General features: G+C 40.4%; 1 long non-coding RNA gene across 1 annotated transcript; it reads right to left on the minus strand.

The window, feature by feature from the left end:
- Positions 1–2,006: 2,006 nt before the first annotated feature.
- On the minus strand, positions 2,007–12,398 carry LOC134737714 (uncharacterized). The gene is made up of 3 exons (XR_010122886.1): positions 12,109–12,398; positions 3,760–3,967; positions 2,007–2,697 (listed from the first exon to the last, which is right to left on the minus strand). It is a non-coding gene; the product is annotated as an uncharacterized LOC134737714 (long non-coding RNA).
- Positions 12,399–15,163: the final 2,765 nt, after the last annotated feature.

Here is a 15,163-nt window from a genome sequence, read left to right on the forward strand (position 1 = left end):
AGGAAAACTGAAGGAGAGATAGTAAAAATGTGAAAAGGGCTACTCAGAAAGGCAGTATAACATCAGGAAAACATCCCTGAATTTGGAATGAGAAGTTCTGGGATTTGCTTTGCTTTCATTCTTTCAAAAAAGATGTATTGAGTACCTACTGTATGCCAAGCCCTTTTCTAACTCTCTAGTTTCTGGGCCTATCATTGGAAGTCTGTTTTGTCCACAACAAAACAGACTTAATCGTTGCCTTCGTGGAGCTAGTGGAACATGAAACAAAAGCATATTTAATTACAATTATAGTAAGTACCACAAGGAAAATTACAGGGTGTAATTAGAAAATGACAGGAGGTACTTAGACTGAATTGGAGGGTTTAAGGAAAGCCTCTCTGAGGAAGTGACATTTAATCTGAAGGATGGACATGAATTAGCCAGGCAACTGGGTGACGAAGAGCAGCGGGGAGGAATATTCAATCAGAGAAAACAGCACGGCAAAGGCTTTAAAGCCGACACAAGCTTGGCACGTTTGAGGAACAGAGAGGTTCATGGGCTAGAACATGGTAGACAGAATGAGGGTGGAGAGTTGAAGAAGTAAACCACACAGACTTTTAAGCATATCAGGCCGTGAGTTATTGTGGCATGGAAGGATTTAAAGTATAACGATGAGATTTATTTTTAGTAAAAGAGCACTCCGGTTGCAGTACAGAAACAATTAAAGGTAAAAAATAAGGAAAACTGCAGAAGAACCTTGTGTCTGGAACTAGAGTGGACACAGTGGAGATGGAAAGAAGGAGACGGAGTAGAGATATTATTGTAAAGATAGAATCCAAATGACTTGGTGATAGATTGGATATGGGAAGTAAGAGAGAAGGAAAGGGTAGTCAGGGAATGCTCCCAGGTTTGTGGCATAAGAAACTGAGTAGGAAGTGCTACTTAATAGATGATTAAAAACTGGAGCAGAAAGAAATTGAGGAGGAGGACAGAGAAAGAGAAAATTTTCCATTTTGTACGTTAAATTTGTGATGTCTGCAGGACATTCAGGTAAACACTAGAAAGCTGCTGAGTATGTGTACCTAGAAAGAAAAGCCTGGCTCCTTTTCAGTTGGAAACTTTGGACAAATCACTTATAACTCTAAGCCTCCATTTCATTATCTGCAAAATGAAACCCATCATCGGTCTGCCTCAATAGGATAGAGGGAAAGACAGATGAGGCAGCATCTATGAATGGCCTCTCTAAACTATAATTCAGTATAGACGTGCAAGAGCACTTAGTCACAGATAACTTTTCATATTGATAAAGGAAATGTGAAATAAGGGCATACATTAAGTTTCAGCATTTCCATATGCCCCAATTGGCAAATATACATTCATTTATGGAAGGAAGGAAGCAAGGAAGGAAGGAAGGAAGGAGAAAGAGAGAGAGGGATAGAGAGAGAAAAAAAAAGAAAAGAAAAGCAAGGCAGGAAGGAAGGGACAGACGGAGGGAGAGGGAGGAAGGGGAGGGTAGGGGAGGAGAGGGGAGGGGTGGGGAGGGGAGGAGAGGGGAGGGGTGGGGAGGGGAGGAGGGGGAGGGGTAGGGAGGGGAGGAGAGAAGGGGGAAGAGGGGAAAGGGAGAAGGGAGAAGGGGAGAGGGAGAAGAAAGAAAGGAGGTAGGCAGGAGAAATAAGCAAAACAAAAGTATTAGATATTTTTGCTCACATATTTGTTAAAGGTTGACTTTTAAGAAAAAAAGGAAAATTGCTGGGCATGGTGGCACAGGCCTGTAATCTCAGTACTTTAAGAGGCCAAGGAGGGAGAATCACTTAAGCCCAAGAGTTCAAGACCAGCCTGGACAACAGAGTGAGACCTCTTCTCTACAAAAAATCAAAAAATGAGGCAGGAGGATCACTTGAGCCCACGAGGTCGAGGCTGCAATGAGCCGTGAGTGCACCACTACCCACCAGCCTGACCGAGAGTGAGACCCTGCCTCAAAAAAAAAAAAAAAAAAAAAGTAAAATCATGACTCATATGCAAACATAAATGTGTCAAAGATTTATTTTATCCCATTAATGAGAAACTAGGAAGGCAAAAACAGTAACAGCAATACCCAGTTCAATGGAGAATCCAAAGAACAGACAAATATATGTATATAGGTGTCCAGGTAAAGGTTAACACAGCAGTCTTGGGTTACTCAAACCCTGCACATTCAAAAAAAAAGGACTGGTCCTTGGCTGACATCCAGGAGGTGACCTCTGAGCTCTCTTGAAATCTCCTGCCTGCCAGGAGTGTTTTTGTCGTCTAAGTTGTTGAACCACACTGCATCAGTTGTTGAACCACACTGACCTCTGCGGGCTGGAGACTGAGTAGCTAATGTTGGCCCGTAGCCACTGCATGCCTTTGCCACTAAACCCAATAAAAATCCTTGGACACCAAGGCTCAGGTGAGATTCATAGGATACAAAAATTTACATGTGTGTCACATTGTTGCTGAGATAATTAAGTGCTGTTCATGCAACACCTTTGTGAGAAGCCAACTGGAAGCTTGTGCCCTGTTTCTCCTAGACTCTGCGCTATCCACCTTTTCCTTTTGCTGACTCTAATCTGTAGTCTTTCACTCTAAGAAACCGTAAACATGCGTATGACAGCTTTTTCTGAGTCCTGTGAGTCCTTTTAGTGCATGAAGCCTGAGGGTGGTCTTGCAGACTCCTGATCCGTGAGGCCATCAGAAATACTGAAAATGAATTTACATCTATTAAAGATGCAAATGAGATGCCTTTTACAGGATGGATGAAGTTCATTTTCATTTCCACTGGACAAAATAATTTGCATTACTATGAGTTTTTTTTCAATTTACAAAGTTGTAAAATGGATCCAAAACAATGAAAGATATAGACCTTTATAGACTCAAATAACCCTTTTTGCTCATTTTAAAGACTTTTATAATTTTTTCTGACACATTTATTTAACCAGTATTTCTTAAGGAAGTCCCTGGTCCAGGCAATGAGGACTCTCTCGAGGCTTAAATTAAGTAGAGTAGTTACTTTTTAAAGGTGATTCTCATTGTAATGTATTTGATAAAATCAATGCCATTTGATTTTCCAGTTTATAAACCATAAATTTCCTAATGTAAAATAAAAATCTATTCACTGTATTTTTCTTGAAAAGGAGTCAGTTTCAGGTTATTTGAAAAAGAAATGTGTTTCCAAAAGAGTAGCATATATATATATATATATATACACACACATATATATATACATACACATATATATACACATACATATATACACACACACACATATATGTGTATTCAAAACTGAAGAGACTTAGAGACTAAATAGACTTAAGGCTTTACCTTTATTATCAAACAATTATTGAGGTTTAGGAAACTTCTTTAATGGTATAACTTAGAGAAAGTCCTGAATAGAACAAATCATGCTTGATGGAGATGCCACAGTAGGGCATACTAACAAGACTACCTGAGTTTAAGAGACAAGGGAGGAAAGACAGAATCAAAATGTGAAAGCAATTGCAGGAATGAGAGCAAGCCTTCAAACTGTAGGATCATGAACTATGGGGGCAACATTTGAAGCCTGCTGTTCAATTCTCTCCACGTCAATCCACTTTAAAAACTAACAAACTTATGGCACTTATCTGTCTACCCCAAAGATTGACCATTACCTACAGGATAAATTTCTTCACTTGATATACAAAGTTTGCCCCAAACCTCATTTTGTGTCATTACTTAATAAATGTCTTCTACTCCAGCTACCAATGGTTCCCAACTTGGAATTACCTGTGGAACTTTTAAAAATTTACTTCCCAGGCCTTCCTTTGGATTGATCAAATCAGGACCTCTGGGAGGTGCAGCCCAGGCATCAGTGTCCTTTTATAGCTCTCCGGGTAATTCCAATGGGCAGCAAAAGTTGAACATTTCTGAACTAACAGTTTTGAAATTCACATTTTGGAGTGCCAAGAAAATGTAGCTCTACTGATTCTTCTCTCTGAAAAAGAAATGGTAGAGTACAACTAACTTAGGTTAAATTGTTCCTTTTGTAATGTTATTTCCAAATTATTTAAAAGGCTTTGCACATAGGATTAAAAGTTAAGAACATAGCTTAACCTCTCATTCAACAACGAATTCCTTTCCAATCAAGTCACATTCTTTCTATCTCCATACCCACATGAACTCGGTAAAGTAGAAATGACAACAGTGCTATAAGCCACTCTTGTTTACTTTGGTTCCTATCAGCAAGTACTATACAGAGTTATCAGGTGTCTGTTAAATTTAGGCTTAGGAAAATGACTGCTATTTCCCTGACAAAGACTGGCTAGGAAAATAACAAGGGAAACTGATATTAAGACATGGCATTTAAAATAGTGTTCATGGACATTTTCTTCCTCACAATCTTTATCATTTTTTTAAATAGTACATAGGTGCCCCTAAACCTTTTTTAAAATTTTTTGAGAAAAAAAAGGAAAGGAAGAAGGAAAGAGGAGGGAAAGGAAAGAAGGAAAGGGAAGGGAAGGGAAGAGGAAAGGATGGGGTAAGAAGGGAGGAAGGAAAGGAGGGAAGGAGGGAGGGAGGGAGGAGAGAAAGGAAGGAAAGAAAGGGAGGAAAGAAGAAAAGGAGTGAGGGAAAAAAGGAAGGAAGGAAAGAAAGAAAAATGGAAGGAAGGCATTGCAATAATTCAAGTGTTAATCTTGGATTTTACTGTGTAAATTATTGCAAAGAAATAGGTCTTGGGCTGGGCACAGTGGCTCATGCCTGTAATCCCAGCACTTTGGGAGGCTGAGGCAGCCTGATCATTTGAGGTCAGGAGTTTAAGACCAGCCTGGCCAACATGGTAAAACCCTGTCTTTACAAAAAATACAAAAAATTAACTGAGTGTGGTGGTGCACACCTGTAATCCCAGCTACCCAAGAGGCTGAGGCAGGAGAAGCACTTGAACCCAGGAGGTGGAGGTTACAGTGAGCTGAGATCATGCCACTGCACTCCAGCCTGGGTAACAGAATAAGATTCTGTTCTGTCTTGAAAGAGGAAGGGAAGGGATGGGAAGGGACAGGACGGGACGGGACGGGACGGGACGGGACGGGAAGGGACAGGAAGGGAAGGGAAGGGACGGGAAGGGAAGGCAAAAGAAAAGAAAAAAGAAAAGAAGAAATAAGTCTTGAGCAGTCTCACAGAAAAGGCTTTCTAGTTTTTTGGCTATCCCCACCTTGATATCTGTACCTTTTGCTTTTTTTTCCTCTTAAATAACCTTCTTAACTGAGGTCTTCCATAAAATATTTCATAGGGCAGATAAATTGCAAAAATCATATTATCTATTAGCATGAAGAAATACAGGGTACATATTATGTATAAGTAAGTAAAACAATTGACTATTTTAATTTATTCAAGGCTGAGCTTTTGCAGTCTACTTCTACCCTAAGCCAATTTAAGTATCTTCTTTTAGTTCTACTAATGCTAAATTACTAAGTGTTTATCTAGTCTCTCCAGAATAAACATTGAACTTTAGGCCCAATTTGTACCCTAGTCATCTCAACATGTTCTTGCAGAGGTATTCCTCTCAGTTAGTTCTTTTCTTTTGGGGGTTTGCAGCTCACAGTCATTTTTCCTAAACTACTTCAATGGTAGATTTTTAAAAAATATATGTTCTTTTCAGCCTTCAATAATAGGGTTGAGTCAAATGGCTTCTGCCTTTTCCCATAACACTCCCATCTTTAAACAAAATATCCTACTTGAAGATTTCTGCTTTCACAAACTTTCCATTTGTTCTTTCTGAATCAACTCCTAGATTTTGTCCTGAGGGCCTCTTCATGATTTCAAGTTGTATGTCCCTTAAAACAGTAGCTTTATCAAAGCCCACATTTATTAGGTTGGTACAAAAGTAATTGTGCCTTTTTGCCATTGAAATAGCAAACACCGCAATTACTTTTTCACCAACCTACTACATCAAAAGAGGATCCTGCCTTCTTTGACAATTCTCCCACACTGTGGAGATACGAATTTGTATTATAGTCTTAAGACCAGTAGAATTGTCTGAATAATTTGAAGGACATAAAATAAAAAATCTAGTGTTGATTTTTAAATTTTTTTAAATGATGGGGAAGAGGATAAAAGAAAGCTTTAATAACATTGGATAGAAGAAAACAGAGGTAAAAAAAATATTAAAATGAGGGTGATGTTCTTTTGAGATTAGAAAACCTTAGAACAAGAGGCAGAAATGAACTATAGTTCCTATAAGCTTTTTTTTTTTCAAAAAAAGCATTACACGGTATGCAATGTATGAGATTCATATGGAATAAAACAGACACATAGAATTATTTGTGATTTAAAAAAAAAAAAGCTATTTTAACAAGTAGCTTAAGAGTACTTCAACTTCACCAATGGAGGCAAGTGAGAAGAAAGGCAACCACAAAAGCCAAGCTCAATTCTGCCATCTACTGCCTAGCAGCAAAACCATGCATGGGGAGACCTGAGTCTATTCCAGTACCCAAGGTCATTGCTAGGGCACTGACACCCATTTAGAGAAAGATGGGATGAAAGCCACTGAGATTATATCCCAGAGATGCAGCAAGGTTTCCATCAACAAATACAGACACTGGGTTTGATTTAACCCCGTGTTAATAATTAGACCAACTCAGGGTTTCTAATATGGTGTATGTATAACTAATTATAGTCCACCCCTTTTTAAAACTTCAACACTATTGGAGTAAAAGCTCAATTTATATAGCCCTTTTGAATACTCAACAACATTATGGAAACACAGCTGCCCCTATTTTAGTTTTCTCAGTATCTCTTGGACCTGAAAGTGACAAACTATGTCCTCTTTATTCATTCTTCAAGGGAAGATGGATCTTTAGATGTTGGAGTAGGAGGTGAGGAATAGTGTTCCGGGGTTTCTGTGCTCTATTCTTCTTAAACAGTTTTGTCAATAAAGGACAAAATAATAGAGAACATAATTTGAAAGACTGTGTGGTTTTGCCTCCCTAAAAAAAGAAATGAATTTCATATTAAACTATTCCTCAAGTCATATTTTGACAACAAAACTCATAGCATATTTTATTTGTAGTCAACAATAATAGCTCTTGTTCATATATAAGAAAAAAAAGGATCACATTTTCTATCTATAGATTCCTAGTTCTGATAGAAGGAACACGATAAACTTTAGCCTAGTAATTCTGCAATGATCATGCGTTAATAATTTCTTGGCAGTTGCCTAAACTTTAAAGTAAAAAACAAGCATTTTGCAAAGATTGATTCAATTTAGGAAGCCATGGTGGGAAAATCACTTGAGCTCAAGCGTTCAAGACCAGCCTGGGCAACACAGGTAAGACCTATCTATAAAAATAAAATTAAAAAAAAAAAACAAAGAAAGGAAAATAAAAGATTGATTGGAAAAGTAGTGATTAAAGCCCAGGCTTGTAGTCAGGAAAGTATGACTTCTGATTTCTGGCTCTATTGTTCATGAATTGTTCAACCTTGTCAAGCCTTAGTTTCCTTCTCTGTAAAAACCTCCCCTGTAGGATTACTATAAGGATTGTAAGATCACATATGTAAAGAATTTAGAATAGGGCCAGCACAAAACAAATCTTCAATAAATAATAATCATTACTGGTATTTTTATAATCAGTTAGACTTCTACTTTTGATAGTTATAACCATAACCCCATACTTTTCACAATACTTTATGACATCCAAAACATGCTTATATTAGCTCATTTAATTTTGTTTAATCCTCACAACCACCTCTGAAACAAATAGGTATGATTATATTCCTCATTTTATAGTACAAGAATTGAGAATCAAAGAAGTCAAGAGGCTTGCCAAAGAGTTCACAGCTGGTGAGGAAGCTTTAAACAGACCCTGGCACTCACATCTGAGTCTTGCTATGCTGCTGCAGCTGCCCTGAAGAGAAAAGATCTGACTATTGAAACGTCTAATCTTGCTCAAACTGGTCTTGGTGAGAAACATTCTAAGCCTGATTACTTTTATCCTGCCCTTCCTATGTCCTGAGGCAGAGGGTTTCAGTTACTAAGAACTTTTTCAGTCTCTAAGAAATAATTGGCTCATAATAACCCATTATCCAAGTGTGTAAATCAGTTTATGAATCCACACCTACAACGAGGTTGGTTTACAAGCATTGAACAAATGCTTGGATGCCTCACTCGTAAAATTCCAAATGGCACCTGGCTGTGATTATGCTACTTTCTCTGAAGACTCCTATCTACAGAAGGAAGTCCAAAGTTCAAACCTCATGGCCCTTCACTATGTCCACCTCTTTCTCTAGCCACTCTCCCCCGACCACTCCACAGAAGTACCGTGTTCTCACAGCATCATGCCTTCCTCCTTCCAAACTCCACCTCCTCAGCATGTGATTCAAAGCTCTGCTCAGACATCCGTCCTCTCTAAGGCTCACATTTACCAGTCTCCATTTCGAGATGAATTGCTTTCTCATCTAAGCTCCCATGGCAGCTAAAGGAAATAAAAATATTTCAGCCCCAAATATATTCCTTTGACATATTTTGGGATGGCTATCAGGGGGTCAGTAAACAGAACTGGCCCTGCAAACTGTCTTTTGTGGGGGAAATTTTCATCATTAGCAATCTGCATTAATGCAACCAGACCTTCCCTAATCCAGATCTAGAAAAGATTAACCAAGAGTCTGACACCTTTAAATATCCGAAAGAAACATTGTCCATTTATTCTCTCTGAGAGCTGCTACCTGTGAGGTTTTATCTCCATACCAAGACCACTTTTGCTAGCCAAGTCTCCCCTTCTCTCCCTCCCATAACCTGTCTCACCACTAAAATCTGATTTACCACCATAACCTGGTTTTGGCCATGCTCCAAGCTCCTGTTCTTTCTGTAACCTCAAGGTGATATACAAGCTCCTGTACCCCACTGGGGAGTTGAATCTTCATTCTGAAGGCTCCTGTGTCATGGGAAACTATGATCAAATAAACTATGATCAAATAAGTTTGGTAATACTTTCTTTTAGTATCCTTTTTCTCCTATTAATCTGCCTTTTGTGAACTGAATTTTTCAGGGAACCTTCTGAGAGTGAAGGGGAAGCTTTCCCTTCACCCCTACACAATTTGCCACATTCCTCTTTAATATACTTATATTTCATCATCAATGTTTGTTTGTGCATCTGGATTCTCCACTGGACTGAGGACTCCTTGAGGGCAAAAATCCTAACCACTTAACTTTAGAGCTCCAGCAGCTGGAATGCAAGCATTTGAACTGTGAACTATACTGGGTTTACGAGCTGCAAGTGGCATGCTAAAATTAATTAATATTCCTCCTCGGACATCTAAGGAAGACAGATCTTTGCAAATCTCCATGTGTCTACTCAGAGAGTTCCACGAAACTGCCAAGCGCCAATCCAAAGGTAGATGCATGATCAAGAAAGAGAGATGATGCCACACAAGGATAGGGAACTGAAGTGTGAAAGAATTGATTCGCTTATAAATTACATAAACCAAAAATAAAATTCTAAGGCCCCTCAACCATCTGGATGGACTTCCCCCTCAGTTAGTGAGAGGTGACAACGTGCTAGCAGCCCTCACTTGCTCTCAGCACTTCTTCAGCCTAGGCGTCCGCTCTGGCCAGGCTGAGGAGCCCTTCAGCCCGCCGCTGCACTGTGGGAGCCCCTCTCTGGGCTGGCCAAGGCCGGAGCTGGCTCCCACTGCTTGCTGGGAGGTGTGGAGGGAGAGGCATGGGAGGGAACCGGAGCTGCACACAGCACTCGCGGGCCAGCACGAGTTCAGTGTGGGCGCAGGCTTGCCGGGCCCTGCACTCGAAGTGGCGGGGCGGCACCACCGGCCCAGGGCAGTGAGGGGATTAGCATCCGGGCCAGCAGCTGCAGAGGGGGCACCAGGTCCCCCGGCACTGCCGGCTTGCCTGCACCACACTGGAATTCTCGCCGGGCCTCAGCCACCTCCCCGCTGGGCAGGGCTTGGGACCTGCAGCCCGCCATGCCTGAGCCCCCACACGGTGAGCTCCCGGGTGACCTGGGCCTCCCCGACGGGCTCTGCCCCCTGCTCCATAGCACCTGGTCCCATGACTGCCCAAGAGCTGAGGAGTGCAGGCACGTGCCGGGGGACTGGTGGGCAGCTCCACCTGGGGTCCTGGTGTGGGATCCACTAGGCAAAGTCAGCTGGGCTCCTGAGTTGGGTGGGGACTTGGAGAACTTTTATGTCTAGCCGGAGGACTGTATATGCACCAATCAGCACTCTGTATCTAGCTAATCTGGTGGGGACTTGGAGAACTTTTATGTCTAGCTAAAGTTTGTAAATACACCAATCAGCACTCTGTATCTAGCTCAAGGTTTGTAAATGCACCAATCAGCACTCTGTGTCTAGCCAGGGATTGTAAATGCACCAATTGGCACCCTGTCAAAACGGACCAATCAGCTCTCTGTAAAATGGGCCAATCAGCAGAATGTGGATGGGGCCAGATAGGGGAATAAAAGCAGGCTGCCAGAGCCAGCAGGGGCAACCTGCTCAGGTCCCCTTCCACACTGTGGAAGCTTTGTTCTTTTGCGCTTTGCAATAAATCTTGCTGCTGCTGACTCCTTGGGTCTGCACTGCCTTTATGAGTTGTAACACTCACTGCGAAGGTCTGCAGCTTCACTCCTGAAGCCAGTAAGACCATGAACCCACCAGGAGGAACAACTCCGGACACACCACCTTTAAGAGCTGTAACACTCACTGCGAAGGTCTGCAGCTTTGCTCCTGAGACCAGTGAGACCATGAACCCACTGGGAGTAATGAACAACTCTGGACAGGAGGAACGAACAACTCCAGACACGCCGCCTTAAGAGCTGTACCACTCACCGCAAAGGTCTGCAGCTTCACTCCTGAAGCCAGCGAGACCATGAACCTACCAGAAGGAACAAACTCCGGACACACCATCTTTAAGAACTGTAACACTCACCGCAAGGGTACGCGGCTTCATTCTTGAAGTCAGTGAGACCAAGAACCCACCAATTCCAGACATGTTAGGACTTTTAAAACTTAACCCGAGAGACTGTTTCAGGCCATGACAGGAAGTGGGGGTTGAACAGGCTTCATTATACCTCTCCGGCATTAACATCAACACAGATTTTAAGTCTGATAAGAAGCATTTTACAGTCTATTTTCTCTGATGCTTGCTAGCTAAAAGCTTCATCTGCATAGTAAAACTTTGGTCTCTACGACCTCTTTATCACAACCCAGACATTCCTTTCTAGTGATCCCAGGTCTTTAAACAAACTCAACCAATTGTCAACCAGAAAATGTTTAAATTTACCTATAGCCTGGAAGCCCCTATTTTGAATGGTCCCGCCTTTGTGGACCAAACCAACGTATTTCTTAAATGTATTTGATTGATGTCTCATGCCTCCCTAAAATGTATAAAACCAAGCTGCACCCCAGCCACCTTGGGCACATGTTCTCAGGACCTCCCGGGCCGTAGTCACTCACATTTGGCTCAGAATAAATGTCTTCAAATATTTTACAGAGTTTAACTCTTTCCATTGACAATTACATTACAAAAAAGCAAAATCTTTCCATTCAAGTTTTAAGCAAGTAATCATAAAAATTTAAATAAATCAGGGTGTATAGTATATTTAATATTTTGGTTTTTTTAATCATTGTACAGCTTTGAGTGAACTAAAGGAATTAACCAATTTATCTTGTTTGTAAGTCTCAAACATTTGTTGGTGTCTCTGTTAAATACATTTTTGGACAATCATTTTAAATATTACAGTCTTGTGGGTAGTATAGTTCACAGGATAATTTAGAAAACATGGTATCTAGATTTACATGGACCTCTCAGGTAAGATAATCAAGAAGGAAAATCTTTTTAGGTGCCCCTGTTTTTAGGAGCTTAGAGTTCTCACTTTTACTTTCTTCCAACCATGATGAATGGGTAGCTTTTTTTTTTATTTTTGTTTAAACCGCTTAGATTTTTGTAAACTTTAAATCTGTTATTCACCACCTCAAAATTTAAAGTATATATGCTCCTATCTTTGAAACCGTAAGTCTTTTTCTCCATTTTTTTTTTGAATTACTGTTAATCTAGGCTCTTGCCAATCTATTTGGCATTTACGCACACATTTTCCTTAAGATTTAATTTTAAAAGTTCTGTAAACTTACTGTATCTCCAAAATAACAGCACATCCATAGCTGTCTATTGAGTCAGTCGTATTTCTAAAAGAAATATGATATTTCATGGCAGCTTCCTTGGTAAATTTCTGGTAGTCACTATGAAATGAAACGAAGTGGAAAAGGTCAGAGAGGGTTAGAAAATAGTTGGGGAGAAGAATCACAGGTTATCACATACTTGAAAGGAATAATCCTGAAGACTCAAAACTTCACAACTCTTTTTGTCCCTGTGCTCCCTAGTGAAAACAGTCTGTGTTACTCAGAAGCAAGCTCACAAAGCTCATGAATAACTTGCATTCTTATGCTGGAGAACAGCCAATTACCCTGGGACCAAATTCCTGTTTACTTTGCAGTGAATGTGGGAGACAAGCTGCCTGCCAGTAGCTGTTAAGGCAGTAAAAACACAGCCAGAGGCTATCACAAGGAGGAAATCACAGAGCAAGTTAATTTGCGAACTTCAAGGACAGAGATTAAATATTGTGCAATGAAGCTAATATGGTGGGCTTGTCTGAAAGTAGAAGACTCTGGTCTGAAAAGCACCCTTAAGAGTTAGCATGATATTTGCATAATGAGTGACACATCATTGTTTCCAGACTTGCTTTTTTTAATGATTGATATCCTTTAAAATTTTCTTCCAAAAAGGTTACTGATTCTCTGTTTGGGAAATGCAAGTTTGTTTTACTCTTGATTCTCTCGTTCTGATATATATGGTACAGAGAGTATTAAAGCAAAAAGGACAGTATTTGGGGTAAAATTTGGAAAATTCCAGACCCAATTTGGAAACCAGGATAGCTCATTATACCCTGTTGTTTTCTAGAGAGCTGCCGTGTTCAGTGTTTTGGGTACTTGAGGCTTCTCTGAGATCTCTTATTTGCATTCAGAACTTGAGTAGTTTTTGACCAAGGGGAAAAAATGAGAACTGCCAAATTTATTAGCTTGCCCATAACCCCAAATACTGTACTATAGTGTCATACTCCACAGAGAAAACAGCTTACCCTTTAAATCCTAGGAATTACACACTGACTACTAGGTCACTGTAACTTCACTATGATACCCTTAGGTCACATGTTGTGAGTTTTACAGTTGTTTGGACATAGAGTTTATAAAAAATTAAAATAAAATAAACCTTTGGATAGAGTATAACACTGGGGCTTAGAAAGCAATAACCCAAACACTGGTGCTATGACAGGCTAAGAGGCTTTAGACGCAGCCCCCAAATCAAGGTCCCTCTAACTTTGCCTTGTCCCTCAGCCCTTGCCTCAAGCACAGGGAGGGACTCTCTCTGGAATTTCCTTATCTGACCAAGAAAGCTTCTTTCTAAGAGAAATACAATTGTCTTCCTCCCTTCTCTGAAATCTCATTATCTGTCTCAGAAAAGAAGACTAAGGAATGCAACTACAGGGAGATGGACTTTTTCACAACATAATGCCAGCCTCTAGGGCTCATTCAAATTCCAAAGAGAATCATTTACAAGTTCATTGTTCTCCCTAATAATCATTTGTGGTCCCTCAAAGGAATTGCCTACATTCCCCATCTCTCCCCTCCCCATGGAAGAGAGTATATAAGTTTCTGTACCAGATTGGGTTATTAGGCAATCTTTCTCCTTAAGTTCCCCAGTGCTAACCATGTTAAAACAAACTTTCATATGCCTTTTCTCCTACTTATCTGTCTTTTGTCAGTTGATTATTAATGATCCCTTGGAGGGTGAAGGGGAAGTTTTCCTTTGGTTCCTACAATAAGATGGATCAATATTACACTGATTTTCAATGCCATAGCTAATCATATTATATTGGGGTTTTTAAAACTAATGAAGCCTACCAAGATTAGGATTATGGGAGGGCCCTGAATTCTGCTAAAATGTAGGTGCTGTTTCTACAGTCTCTTACTGCTCAGGAGTCATGTGGCAAGAGGTCATAAGATTCGTTGCTTCCCCAGCCGCACCTATAGGTAACATCACTATTGTAGAACTAAGATTGCTCTTTTGAGATGTTTTTCAGACTTACCCAACCTGGACTAGTCACTCATGACTCATCTGTCCTGTGGGCACCCACCCACACCACCACCCATCCAGAGACAGATTCAATGCAAAAAGACTATTTTCCACACCTCTACAATTGCATCCCCAGCCAATCAGCAGTACCCATTCCCTAGTTCTCTTCCCACCAAACAATGCTTGCAAAACCCTAACCTCTGAACCTTAAGGAAGACTGATTTGAGTGATAACTCCAGTTCTTCTGCATAGCTGGCCTTGTGCTAATTAATTAATTCTGTACCACAGTACCATGGTCTCAGTGAACTGGTTTTGTTTGTGCAGTGGGCAAGAAGAACCAGTCAGGCAACAACAGTTATAATGCCATGGAAAATTGAAATACATCTTGCACATGTCCCATGATAGAAGAACTTAGAGATGTTTTTCAATGTTTATCACAAAACATGAGAAATAGCCTGCCAGGCCCAGAATCCAGAAGCTTTATCCACTAGCACTTTAAATCTAGTCAAATGGAACATAGTCACTGGTGCTGAGAGACCTAGGTGCCCAGGGAAAATGAGCACAGCAATATACTAATAGAAGACAAATATTCAACCAACTATAAAGCTTAAGGCTTTAGAAAGACACAATCTTTTTATGGTTTCGTTGTTGGCATCATTTCACATTCAGATTTATCAATTAAAATATGTGTCACTTTTATGCTTTAGTTCAAATGTCATTTCCCTTCTTTTTTTAAAAAATTTTATTATTATTATACTTAAAGTTTCAGGGTACATGTGCACAATGTGCAGGTTAGTTACATATGTATACATGTGCCATGTTGGTGTGCTGCACCCATTAACTCGTCATTTAGCATTACATATATCTCCTAATGTTATCCCTCCCCCGCCCCCCACCACACAACAGTCCCCGGTATGTGATGTTCCCCTTCCTGTGTCCATGTGTTCTCATTGTTCAATTCCCACCTATGAGTGAGAACATGCGGTGTTTGGTTTTTTGTCTTTGCAATAGTTTGCTGAGAATGATGGTTTCCAGCTTCATCCATGTCCCTGCAAA

Source organism: Pongo pygmaeus, chromosome 1, assembly GCF_028885625.2.
Source record: "Pongo pygmaeus isolate AG05252 chromosome 1, NHGRI_mPonPyg2-v2.0_pri, whole genome shotgun sequence".
NCBI classification, from domain to species: Eukaryota; Metazoa; Chordata; class Mammalia; order Primates; family Hominidae; genus Pongo; species Pongo pygmaeus.